Source organism: Prinia subflava, chromosome 29 (assembly GCF_021018805.1).
Source record: "Prinia subflava isolate CZ2003 ecotype Zambia chromosome 29, Cam_Psub_1.2, whole genome shotgun sequence".
NCBI lineage: Eukaryota > Metazoa > Chordata > Aves > Passeriformes > Cisticolidae > Prinia > Prinia subflava.
In genome coordinates, this window is record NC_086275.1 from 1,721,979 (window position 1) to 1,734,868 (window position 12,890).

Here is a 12,890-nt window from a genome sequence, read left to right on the forward strand (position 1 = left end):
GTGCATTGCAGCAGGACAGGATGCATTTCAGCAGGACAGGATGCATTTCAGCAGGGTGGGATGCATTGCAGCAGGACAGGGTGCATTGCAGCAGGACAGGATGCATTGCAGCAGGACAGGATGCATTGCAGCAGGACGGGATGCATTGCAGTAGGACGGGATGCATTTCAGCAGGACGGGGTGCATTGCAGCAGGACAGGATGCATTTCAGCAGGGTGGGATGCATTGCAGCAGGACAGGGTGCATTGCAGCAGGACGGGATGCATTGCAGCAGGACAGGATGCATTGCAGCAGGACAGGATGCATTTCAGCAGGACGGGATGCATTTCAGCAGGACAGGATGCATTGCAGCAGGACAGGATGCATTTCAGCAGGACAGGATGCATTGCAGCAGGACAGGGTGCATTTCAGCAGGACGGGATGCATTGCAGCAGGACAGGGTGCATTGCAGCAGGACAGGGTGCATTGCAGCAGGACAGGATGCATTGCAGCAGGACAGGATGCATTTCAGCAGGACAGGATGCATTGCAGCAGGACAGGATGCATTTCAGCAGGACGGGATGCATTTCAGCAGGACGGGATGCATTGCAGCAGGACAGGATGCATTGCAGCAGGGTGGGATGCATTTCAGCAGGACGGGATGCATTTCAGCAGGACAGGGTGCATTGCAGCAGGACAGGGTGCATTGCAGCAGGACAGGATGCATTTCAGCAGGACGGGATGCATTTCAGCAGGACGGGATGCATTGCAGCAGGACAGGGTGCATTGCAGCAGGACAGGGTGCATTGCAGCAGGACAGGGTGCATTTCAGCAGGACGGGATGCATTGCAGCAGGACAGGGTGCATTGCAGCAGGACAGGGTGCATTGCAGCAGGACAGGGTGCATTGCAGCAGGACAGGGTGCATTTCAGCAGGACAGGGTGCATTGCAGCAGGACGGGATGCATTGCAGCAGGACAGGATGCGTTGCAGCAGGACAGGGTGCATTGCAGCAGGACAGGATGCGTTGCAGCAGGACAGGGTGCATTGCAGCAGGACGGGATGCATTGCAGCAGGACAGGATGCATTGCAGCAGGACAGGATGCATTGCAGCAGGGCGGGATGCATTGCAGCAGGACGGGATGCATTTCAGCAGGACGGGATGCATTGCAGCAGGACAGGGTGCATTGCAGCAGGACAGGATGCATTTCAGCAGGACAGGATGCATTGCAGCAGGACGGGATGCATTGCAGCAGGAGTGTGCACTCACCAAGAGCAGCTGTTTGCAAACCTGCAGCTCTGCGCTGGTTTTAGGGGCAGGGAGAAGCTGCCCGGGTGGCTCGGGAGCTCTGCCAGGGTGTTACTACAGGGTTACTACAGGGTTACTACAGACCCTCAGAGGGTGCAGCTGAACATCCCCAAATCACTGCTGGTGTTCCAAGGCCAGGATTAACAGCCCATGGCCTTGGATTATGGCCCAGCAAGGACCAGATCAAGTGTCGGAGGGAGGATGTTCCAGCTGCCAAATGGCTGCTCGAGGATTTGGGAAACCTGAGCTCATTTTCTGCATCTTCTTCCTCAGACTGAACTGAGGGCTTTGGGCCACTGGGCCTTGCTGACCTCTGATTTCCTGACAGGGAATTGAGGAAGTTAAAAATGGTTTGAGAACAGTGTGGTAAAAAACTTCACATCACTGAGGACCAGTGTGAGGGTGGCACAGGGACAGAGGAGGGTGGCACAGGGACAGAGGAGGAGGGTGGCACAGGGACAGAGGAGGAGGGTGGCACAGGGACAGCTCAGAACTGGGACAGGGAAATGCTGCCCAGGGCTGCTGTCCTGCAGCTCCCAGGGTCAGCTGGAAATATCAGTAAACACACACACACACGCTACCAGATTGTGCTGACTTGTTAAATATAAACGAAAACATAATTAGATTTATAATGTGTCTCTCCTCATGCCCAATCACATAATTTACCAAAGCAGGTGGGGGGAGAAGAACAAGCCCTCACAACCTGCTGAAATATCATTATTAACATGCACATGAAAAGTCAATTATGCCAGAGGGAGGTATTTAAGTGAAGTGAGTTTCCATACTCTGGGATTACACCTTAGGGATTATGTATTTCTTATTTATTTATTTCTTGTCCCTCAGATCTCTGCTGCTGCTTAGCAGTGAGGAACAAAAAAGGTACTAGGAGATATTTTTAATTCCCCTAAAGAAATGGCCAAATATGCAGAAGAAGAATTGTTCCTCTCCCCATCAATATTCTCCCCCATCAGCACTCATAAAGACTCTGTGTTCTAGGCAGTCACACAGGTCTGGTTTGTGGTGTTTAGTTTTAAATGACACCAGGGACTGGTCTTCAGCCCTTCCCCGGGGAGGACATTTGAAAGTGCCGTTATTATTAGTTGCAGTATTTATTATTTGTATTACAGCAGTGCCTTGGGGCTTCTGCTGGGACTTGGATCCCATTAGGGGTGGCTGCTGAACAGGGAAAGGCAGTTCCTGCCTCAGAGAGCTCTCAGCAAAAGCAGAAGGAGCAGACAAAGGTGGGAGGGAGTGGGGAAGGGTGAAATGAGGTACTGGAAGTCACAGAGGAAACCTCCCTGGAACTGCAGGGCTTTGGGGCTGACCCTGCAGGACAGCAGAGCTCCAAACTGACCCCAAAGAGCTGGAACCCCAAAGAGCTGGAACCCCAATGAGCTGGAACCCCAATGAGCTGGAACCCCAAAGAGCTGGAACCCCAAAGAGCTGGAATTCCAAAGAGCTGGAATTCCAAGAGCTGGAATTCCAAAGAACTGGAACCCCAAAGAGCTGGAATTCCAAAGAGCTGGAACCCCAAAGAGCTGGAACCCCAAAGAGCTGGAACCCCAATGAGCTGGAACCCCAATGAGCTGGAATTCCAAAGAGCTGGAATTCCAAAGAGCTCCATCCAATTGCCCATCTCCAGGTTGAGGTCAGGCTGCCCCTCTGGGGTGCTCTGCAAACAGAGGAGCTCACTCTGACCCTCTGCTTCTGGAGCAGGGCAGGGACCAGGTCTCTGCTCCCTTTAATTTGGGCAGGCAGGGGTTCACTGCTGATCCCAAACACCCCGAGCTGATCCCAGACACCCTGTGCCTCTGGAATTACCTCCTACCCCTTCCCAGGGTTCTGTGAAACACCCGTGTTTACTGGGACATCAGACCAGAGAAATACTCAAATTCCAATCATTCTTTGAACAGAAATTTGCATCTGAGATGGAGATAAGGTTTGGATGTGGGCCCATCGATTAAAAACGTGATCAAACCATAATTTGGGGGACCTCAATCACTTGCAGTGGGGGAGAATGAGGCTTGGCCTGCTGTGAGTCCCACACCGTGCCTGGTTCAGGGCATGCAGCCCTGCTGGGTGCTGCCCTTGGCCAGCGAGGATCCCTCCAGCACACTGCACCCTCTGGTACATCCCTCCCCTTCTCTTGTTCCCCCACTGCCAACGAGCAGATCTTACATCCAGGAGAAGAACTTCATTCCTGCCACTAAAACAAAGTCATCACAAACCAATAAAAAATCCCCCAGACCCACAGAACTCCTCCAGGCCTGGATTTCTGAAGGCCTTGAGGACTCCTCAAGCCCCTGCATTGATGCTCTTGCTTCACCAGCTGTGGCTTTTCCACACGCTCTTGCCTAAGGCGTGACAAATGGAATGGTGTGTGTTTTGCTGAGTTGTTGACTCTTGTTTTCCATCCCTGCTAAGTTTGTAGCGAGGAACAAACGTGTTTGTGAGGGGAGCTCTGTGTGCACAGCCCTGCTGCAGAGCCCCCTCAGCCGAGCCCTGGGTTCCTGAGAGCTGAACTGCACCGGGAGCAAAACCAGGTTAAAAATCCAGCTTTTAGCTCCCTGTTAATTGCGACTTATCTGGGGCCCCGATAATTGCTCATAAATACCTGCTGAGTTGCCAAGCCTGTGTTAAGGCTTGTCAGTCTTTAATAAATCTCGAAGATTTAAGGTGCTGCTCCTCGCTGGTGCCCATCACTCCCCAGTGCAAGGTCGGGCAGAGCCAGGCAGCCGAGCAGGATTCCTCCCGGGCTGCAGGGACGTGTCAGAAGGGCTGTGCAAGAGCTCCTGGAAAGGTCATTGGTATTTTTGGAGCAATAAATCATGGAGGGAAAGATTTGCATTTCGGCTGTATAAAATCCAGGGCTGGATTAGAGAGAGCATACTTTGCAGTAATATTTCTCTCCTGACTTGTTTTATTAGCTTCCTTTAAACATGTTACATTATTGCTTATAGAATTTCATTTACTTGGATTGGCAGCTTGATAAATATGTCTATTGGCGATGATTTGGATTGCTCTGGGCATTAATATTATTAAAACCTGTCACAAGGAAATGTCTGAAAGATGACTTACTGTAAAGATTACAGCATGAAATAAATCATACAATGGTATTTGTTACCGTTTATGGCCTCTTGGAGCCGAGTCAATCCCTTTTTATGTTGCATTATTTTTCAAGTTTTTATAGCCTTACATTATATATCGCTGTCAGAAATGAACAGATGGGGTGTCAAACACGAGCCTTCTGAATAATTCCCACCCTCGGGTTATTTGTATGAAGGACAAGTGTAAAGCTGTGTTCTGGAGGGAGGCAGCGGGATGGAGGTGCAGGAGGTGTCGTTCCAGCGGGCAGCTCCTTTGTGCTTTTGGGCAGCCCCTGGGCCCCGGGGCGGGGCAGGGTTTGGCACAGCAGACCCGGGGGTGGCTGCAGCCCCCCGTGCCCCCAGCCCTGGCGCTGCTCTGAGGTGGGGAAGGGGCTCTCAGTGACGGCCAAGCCCCCCCGGGCTGGGGGAGCTCAAGGTGTGGGTGCCTGGGGTGCCTCACGCACTGCAGGGCTGGGGCTCTAAGAGCAGCCCCTCCTGAGCCCCACAAATGGCATTTCTGGAGCTTGGGAAGTGCAGGAGGCAGCTGAAGGGACATTTGGGACGCTGGAATGTTGAGAACTGATGTGAGTTCAAAGCTTCTCTAGGAAGAGGTGATCATATTTTGCATCCCACTTTTTGCTGGGTTGGGAAGTCCCAGTGTTCCTGCTCTGTGTTTTTGAGGCCTCCTCCTCCTCAGAGTCTGGGGGACAGTCGGGTGGAATGATGGTTAGGGTGATAAGACACAGGCAGCTAATTAGGTTTATTTGTTTGATAATAGGTAATTAATCACTCAGATGGGAGATACGGTCCATCAGGGATTCACTTCTCCCTTCGCTTTGAGTTGGATTTTGTAAATAGGCCTCCAGTTATTCCTTTTGTCCTTCCCTTTCCTTCTGGAGAGCAAAACATTCAGAATGCTGAGAGAAAACCTCTCGGCCCCTGCCTGCCCTCATGCACAGGATTTTTTCTTCAGTTTGTGTCCCACTGGCTGCCTTTGGCACCCGGACTCCTGTGAGCTCAGCCAGCCATTCCTGACCAGTTCCGTCAGCTAATCCGGAGTTTATTCCAGCTGCCCTCCCTTCCCCACGGCTCTGCTGCTCCCCTGAGCCTCCCCTCGGAGGGCAGAGAGCCTCTCCCTGTGCTCCTCAGCCTCTCCTCCCTGCTCTGTGTGGAAGTGCAGCCCCTCTCCCCGCTCCAGCCCCTCAGCAGGAATTTCAGGGATCCCTGCTCACCCCGCAAGGAGCAATTGTTCTGCTCCTTGTACCTGGGCCCACTAATCCCATTCCGGGTTATACAATGCCATAATCACCTGAGGAATTTGCATGACGGATGGTGTGAGCTCTGAGTGCATAAGGAGAAGTTTCATAATTAGCTTTCCCTGTGAACTTGTGCAAACCAGCCTATTTATAATTTGGTCAGCTCCTGGTTTTTAATGAGGGTGCTGAGGGGGACTGAAGCCTCTGGCAGCATCGTTTCATGTTTTAATTACCCACAGTAATTCTGACAATTACACCAATGTCATAAATCACATCATAATGACCCGTTTTAAAAAACACCCCTATTTAATGATTGGATGAGGATTTAAATGAAACAGACACGCAAGGGCTTAACAAGAAGCCAAAAGCTCCATGGAGTTTCAAAGTGTTCCAAACCTTTTCATTGAGCCACGGCTCCAAAAGATGAAGAAATTTCGTGCAAAGTTTCTTTCACAGGCCAAGTCCTGATTTCCTTTCCATGGGATGAAATTCATTCCTGTGTCCCAGGCTGGGACTGGACTCCTGCATGATCAGAGCCTTCATTGGCCATTCTGGTCTCTGTCTTGTAGTCAGGAGGATTTAGGGTGTCCCTTGCTGCTGGCAGTGCCAATCCCGTGTCACCAACATCCCTGGATGTCACTGCAGCTCAAAGACATTGGATTTTAGCCAGGAAACTTGAGTTTAGGAGGGGCAACATCGAGCCACAGCTCCCATGTCCTGGCAGGGAGCTTTTGCTGCTCTGTCAGGCTTTAACGAAGTCTGGGTTTATCCCTGAGTGTGGTTCCTGCTCACAGGGCCCTTGCTGAGGGGCAGTGGGTGAGGGATGCTCGGGATCTCTGCTCCCCTCTGGTGGTTCTTTGTGCCACCTCTCAGAGCTGAGGCAGGGCTGGCTGGGCTGCAGGTGGCTCCTCTGAGGAGCAGTTCCCAAACGGGGCCACCAGGCCACCCCAAAGGAGCCAAAGGGTTCAGTGAGCCCTGGGTCCCTGCTTGGGGCCCTCACTGAAAATCACTTCCATTATCTCAGGTCTCCAGCAAGCCAACCCCTGCTCTTTAGATTATTTTGCTATTAATAACGTCACAATAAGTGGGTGGAAGTAGCTAATGGCTCTAAGCCACAAATGATCCCAAATGTTCCCAGTCTCTGCTCTCCTGTAAACCTTGACAGATTGGGAGTGCTTAGTAAAATATTGTAACACTCAACACGCATTTACAAGACAGAGATCCGTCCCATGACGGCTTCCAGATGTGCGAGTGTGTGCAATTTCATCATTCAGGAACAGACTCCATTGCCCTCTGCAGATCCCCCATCAGGCTGTTCATAAATGCTGCTCATAATTAAATTAACCCACTAACTAGCCATGCAAATTTTGATAAGCGGCGACCAAAAAAAAATAAAAGCAGAGAGCTGTTGAGATGCTCTCAAAAAATGACAAGGTTGTCTTCAGGGATTTTTTTGTCATTATGAGAAGATTTGTTTTGTTCCCCTTCCTGTTTGCCAAATTCTGCTTTGTCCCTTCGTACATGACAACCGTTTTGAGGTTTTAATCTAATAATTAGGAGCTGAATTTTGCCACCCTTCCTCAAGCTGTCTGCTGCCTGCCTCCCTGAGCAGCCTCCCTGCAATCAAAGCAGCCTCTGCTCCGTGTGTGGGCAGCAGGACCAGGCTGGGTGTTCTGGAATGCAAACTGTGCCCAGCCCGGGAGAGAGGGACACGGGAGGGAGGGGATGGAGAGCAGGAGAGAAGGAAGGGATGGAGAGCAGGAGAGATGGAGAGCAGGAGAGAACGGATGCAGTGTTTGCTGGGAGTGCTTCAGGTGGGGCTTGGATGCAGAAATGCAGAGCAGGTGACAGTGGCCTCCCTTCCGTGTCACTCTGAGGTTTCTGCAGGGCCCTGATGCACCGAGCTCGATGTTCAGGCAGTTTGGAATTTCTCCATGATCTCTTCAGGCTTTGCCATAGGAATTCCTCCTAAGGCAGCATCACCTGGAGCCCGGTCTCCAGAGAAGCTGGGCTCTGGTTTACAGAGTGATATCAAACACCTCTTTCACACCAGGATTCACCTTTTGTTTGTGCAGTGTGTAAATCCCAGTGTCACACAGCTCTTTCCTCAGCTCAGCTTAGTTTACCTCTTTTGTTCCTGTTCCAAACTCTAAATAAAGCTGGAGTCCCTAACCTTGGTGGGGGACTGGAAGGATTGCTGCAGTAGAGATGATAACTACAGACTATTTTTATTTTAGTGTTTTCTGTGCAACTGCACTGACTTCACTGGGATTACATGTGCATTGCTCAGGGGCAGATTCGGTTCAGTGCATGTAATTAAGAAAAATTTAACTACTCATTTTTAAGATTGGTTTTGCTTGTTGCCTGATGCATTTGTTAATTATGGGATGGAATACTCTAAATTATAATATTTTGCAGCAACACGTAATACCTCTGTGCCGAGTAATTAAACCTCACAGCTCCTCGTGGGGCAGGGGAGGCTCTTTGATGCTTTGGAGTGATTTAATCCAGGAGGATGAATCAGCCAAGGCCAGCCCAGCCCCGGGCTGGGGGAGGGAGGGGGCTCACGGTGCCTGCAGAGGCACAGGCAGTGTTCAGGGGTGAGTGAGACCCCGCTGCTGCCCGGGGACAGGTGAGCAGGGCTGCAGCCGGGCAGGAGCAGCGAGAGCATTCCCAGACCGGGAGAGAACAGAGCAGAGCAGCGGTGAAACCATCCCAGGGCAGGGAGGGACTCGGGGGTTGTGCTGGGGGAGCCCCAGCCCGGGGGGCCAGGCACCCACAGGGGTCTGTCCTCACCTGGCTGTGGTTTTGGGGCCAGGCACCCACAGGGGTCTGCCCTCACCTGGCTGTGGTTTTGGGGTCAGGCACCCACAGGGGTCTGCCCTCACCTGGCTGTGGTTTTGGGGTCAGGCACCCACAGGGGTCTGTCCTCACCTGGCTGTGGTTTTGGGGTCAGGCTTTCACAGGGGTCTGTCCTCACCTGGCTGTGGTTTTGGGGTCAGGCTTTCACAGGGGTCTGCCCTCACCTGGCTGTGGTTTTGGGGTCAGGCTTTCACAGGGGTCTGCCCTCACCTGCCTGTGTTTTTGGGCAAGATCTAGAACAGCCAAGCTCCTGATTCTGGGGAATTGGCCTCTGCTCCCAGCTGGAGCACGGGAGGAAGCCGAGCCCCAGCCCTCGGTGTGTGACACCAAGGCTCGCTGTGGCCACGTTTTCTGTGATGGAGGGGAAGAGCTGATGTCGGGAGGCTGCAGGCGAGGGATTCAACAAAGCTTTAGGGCTTTGCAGAGGCATTATGAAGAATTTAAAGATAGCTTGTCAGCGGGAAGTTGTTGGCAGCTCACAATTTGATAAAAGGACTTCCACTCCCTGCCTCCTAATGCTACAGACAACTGTTAATCACTTATGTTAGTCCTCAAATGAAGTTTGAAACATCTTGGATGTGTCTGGCCATCTTTTAGCGTAGCTGAGAGCTACATTATCTCCTGTGATTCATGGAAATTGAGTGACTGCTTTGTACTAGGTCATGGCTGAGGGGAGAGGCAGAAAAGAAATGGAATTTGTGGAGTGTGTGGCAGAAGGAACCCTTAATTAAAGGCAGGCTGTTCAGGGGTGGGCTTGGCCTCAGCAGGGTGGGGCCATCAGCAGGAGAGCTCCCTGCAGCCCCTTCCCTCTCTCTCCCCTTCAGGGGTGCTACAGGTGCCTCCTGTGTGTTCCCCTCGGTACTGGAGTGAGGAGCTGTCATTCCTGACGGGCTGTGACGGCTCCACTGTGATCGGGATGCACCCACTGATGGACTGGGAAATCTGAGCCGGAGCTCCTGGAGAGGCTCGGAGCTGCCAAAATGCCACGGGATCCGTGGCCTGGGGTTTGCCGTGAGAGGAGGGGACGTGTGGCTGATGGTGGCACTGGCAGAGATCCCATGGGTGCACGGTGCCCTCCAGTTTGGTAAATTCGGGCAAACCACTTGGAAGCCTCTCCCTGCTCCTTGTCAGAGATGCAAATTTACCTTTCCTTGTGCTGCGGGGTGGGTGATTCACAGCTCCTCCAAACGCTGCTCCATGAGGGGAACAATGCGAGGGGCAGTAGGGGACAGCAGGGACAGCAGGGACAGCAGTCCTGGTGCCTTTGGCCACCTCATTCCCCAGGAGTTCAGCTCGGTACTGGTCCCTTCACCTGACTGCTCGATGCTCACAGCCACGGCACAAAGCTGGACTCTGAACTGGACTCTCCGAGCGTCCTGCAACGTGGATGTAATTTAAAGTCTCTGAAGGCAAGGGGAGAATTCCTGCTGGCTTCTCCTTGCTCTTAATCAAGCCCGTGTTTATATAAATATTGCTTCAGTGAAGGTCCCCACCGAAGAACTCATTATTTAAAATAATCCTCGGGCCTGAGTCCAAGCAGCAATAAACATCCCAGCTGATACAATAATTCAAGGAAACACTTTGCAGTATATTTTTCCTTGTGTTTGTCTCAGCTGACGTTGACAAAGGAATTCCTGCACCACACCACCCTTTCCCCGTGCTGGCTGGGTGATGTGTGACTCACACAGCCTCGTCCTCCCTCGCCACTCCAGGCAGGAGAGCTGCTGGGATGGGATCTGAGCCTGGCTGAGCTGTGCTGCTGAGGGCTGCTCTGGGCTGGGCAGCTCCTCCTGGGCTCCGATGGCCAGGGAGGGACAGCAGGGCCCTCCCATCCTGCAGGGATGATGTTCCCGTGGTGAGGAGCTGCTCTGCTGTATGGGGCTCTGCTGGTGGGTGGGGGGTTGGTTTTGGGGTCTTCCTGCCCATCCAAATCCATCCTCATGGTTCTCTGGAGCAAGCTGGAGCCTCCACCCCTCACTCCACACCATATTTCCTTGTGATTTCTGTGGTAACCTGGGAACAGAAGGATCTCCAAGGTAACGAGGGCTCAGCGATGCCTTCTGTGCTCAACCAGAGCAGGGCAGGCCCCTTCCCTCAGGAGGTGGACACGGGGAGCTCTGACTGACACCAGCTTTACTCTGGAATTGTGTGTGCTGTGTTCCCAGGCCCCTGGGCCCGTGCCATTATTGATCAGGAGAGCTCTAAGACAGTTTGGTTTATTTATTTAATGCGCCTAATCCGTAAAAGAACAAACCCCATCTCGAAATGGCAGGTTGTGCTCAGAGCTGCCAGAGAGCTGAGAGTAGGCAACCAGATCTTGCAATGAGGTGATCAAAGATTTCATCAAAAATACAGAATGTTCAAGCTGTTCTGCCAGCTGGGAGACTTGTAGCAGGCTGGAATTCATGCTGCTTGAAATGCTGCAGCTTCCTCCCGAGCAAATAAAAGGGCCCAATTGCCCAGCAACCTCCAAAATAGGATTAGTCACCACAAACAGGCAGAAATCCCAACAGGACTGGGAGCTCAGCTCTGGGGATTCAGGGGAGATGTTTGGAGAAGATCTTATGGCACATTAAAGGAGGGAAGAGCACCCGAGTGCTGCTGTGTCCCAGCTCCCAGTGGTGTGTCCCAGTTCCCAGTGGTGTGTCCCAGCTCCCAGTGCTGTGTCCCAGCTCCCAGTGGTGTGTCCCAGCTCCCAGTGCCACTGGTGTTCCGTGCTGGGGGTTTGTGTGGCTGGGCCAGGCTGTGCAGGGAGCTCTGTGCCAGCACCAGGACCCGCTGTGAAGGAAATCAGGGCAAAAATGGGGTTTGCACTTGGTGTTCCTGCAGCATCTTCCTGTGCAACCACAATCCCAGGCCAGGCAGGGCCTGAAGGAGCCTGAGATGCGTTTTTGGGAGGGAGTTGGGTGCTTGCCAAAGTCCCAGGCTGTGCTTTGGGTGTCGGGAAGCTTTGTGTTTAAAGTTGTTTGGGTGCCTCGAGGTGCAAATGCACTCCCAGGGCCTTTGTCATAACTCTGCAGCCTCTCCCTGTGCTGTGAAACCCGGGATGGAGGGAGGGAGAGACGGATGGATGGATGGAGGGATGGATGGATGGATGGATGGATGGATGGATGGAGGGATGGATGGATGGATGGAGGGATGGAGGGATGGATGGAGGGATGGATGGACGGAGGGAGGGATGGATGGATGGATGGATGCATGGAGGGATGGAGGGATGGATGGATGGATGGATGGATGGATGGATGGATGGATGGATGGACGGAGGGATGGATGGATGGATGATGGATGGATGGATGGATGGAGGGATGGATAGATGGATGGATGGAGGGATGGATGGATGGATGGATGGATGGATGGATGGATGGATGATGGATGGATGGATGATGGATGGATGGATGGAGGGATGGATAGATGGATGGATGGAGGGATGGATGGATGATGGATGGATGGATGGAGGGATGATGGATGGATGGATGGAGGGATGGATGGATGATGGATGGATGGATGGAGGGATGATGGATGGATGGATGATGGATGGATGGATGGATGGATGGATGGATGGATGGATGGATGGACGGAGGGATGGATGGATGGAGGGATGGATGGAGGGATGGATGGATGGACGGAGGGATGGATGGATGGATGGACAGATGGATCAATGGATGTACATTACAGAGTTCCTCCTCAATGACCATGCAAAGCACAGGCCACAAAAACATATGTCACAGAATGATCCTCTGATTTTTACATAATGCATTAAATATTTATGGGTTTTCTTATTTTAACATTGAGCAGGATGTTTGGGAATTAAGGTGTTTTTTCCCCCTTGACCTCAGTAATGAAGTGATAAATGCCGGACTGGGCAGGGTTTTTTGGGAGGAAGGCCCAAGTCCTTCCTGGTGCCTCACCTGGCCCTGCTGCACATTCCCTGCTCTGGCTGCTCCTCTTGGGCTCGTAATTGTGCATTTCCTCTGCAGATTTCAGCAGTAATAGTTTTTCCAATTGTTCCTATAAAATAAGCTATAAAATAGATTGTGTTTTTAATTGTTTAGCTTCATTCAGCAGACTAATCGTTGGACTTCAGGCATGTTACATTAAATACAGCTAAAGGTTTCATTATTCAATTTAAACTAATCTAATTAGTCAGAGACAATCATTTAATTTGGTTATGATTCTAATCTCTCATCAGGAAACTTCTCCCTGACAAAGTCCCTGCTTTCTCTTTGGGAAATAAAACTGCCAAGGAGGGAACGTTGTAGGGAATTAGCCAGGAAAAAACCACCAGGCCAAAGTCATTACTGAGCTCCTGGCATTAAACTGGTGCTGCTGCCTTGTTCTAATTTCTGACGTTTGAAGCCACCAGGGATGAGATTTTCTCTGCTGTAGGGCACACTTGGAA

The 12,890-nt window shown here is 51.8% G+C and overlaps 1 long non-coding RNA gene across 3 annotated transcripts in view; it reads left to right on the forward strand.

The window, feature by feature from the left end:
- Window positions 1-12,890, forward strand: part of LOC134562618 (uncharacterized) — a 132,015-nt gene that overhangs the window by 14,426 nt on the left and 104,699 nt on the right. The window contains exon 1 of one of the 3 annotated variants that reach the window (XR_010083219.1): window positions 10,216-10,346. The exons of 1 other annotated variant lie outside the window; for it this stretch is intronic. This is a non-coding gene — a long non-coding RNA (uncharacterized LOC134562618). Of the gene's footprint in view, window positions 1-10,215; window positions 10,347-12,890 lie in introns of those variants that run through there. One more of the 3 variants, XR_010083217.1, reaches the window with a different exon arrangement.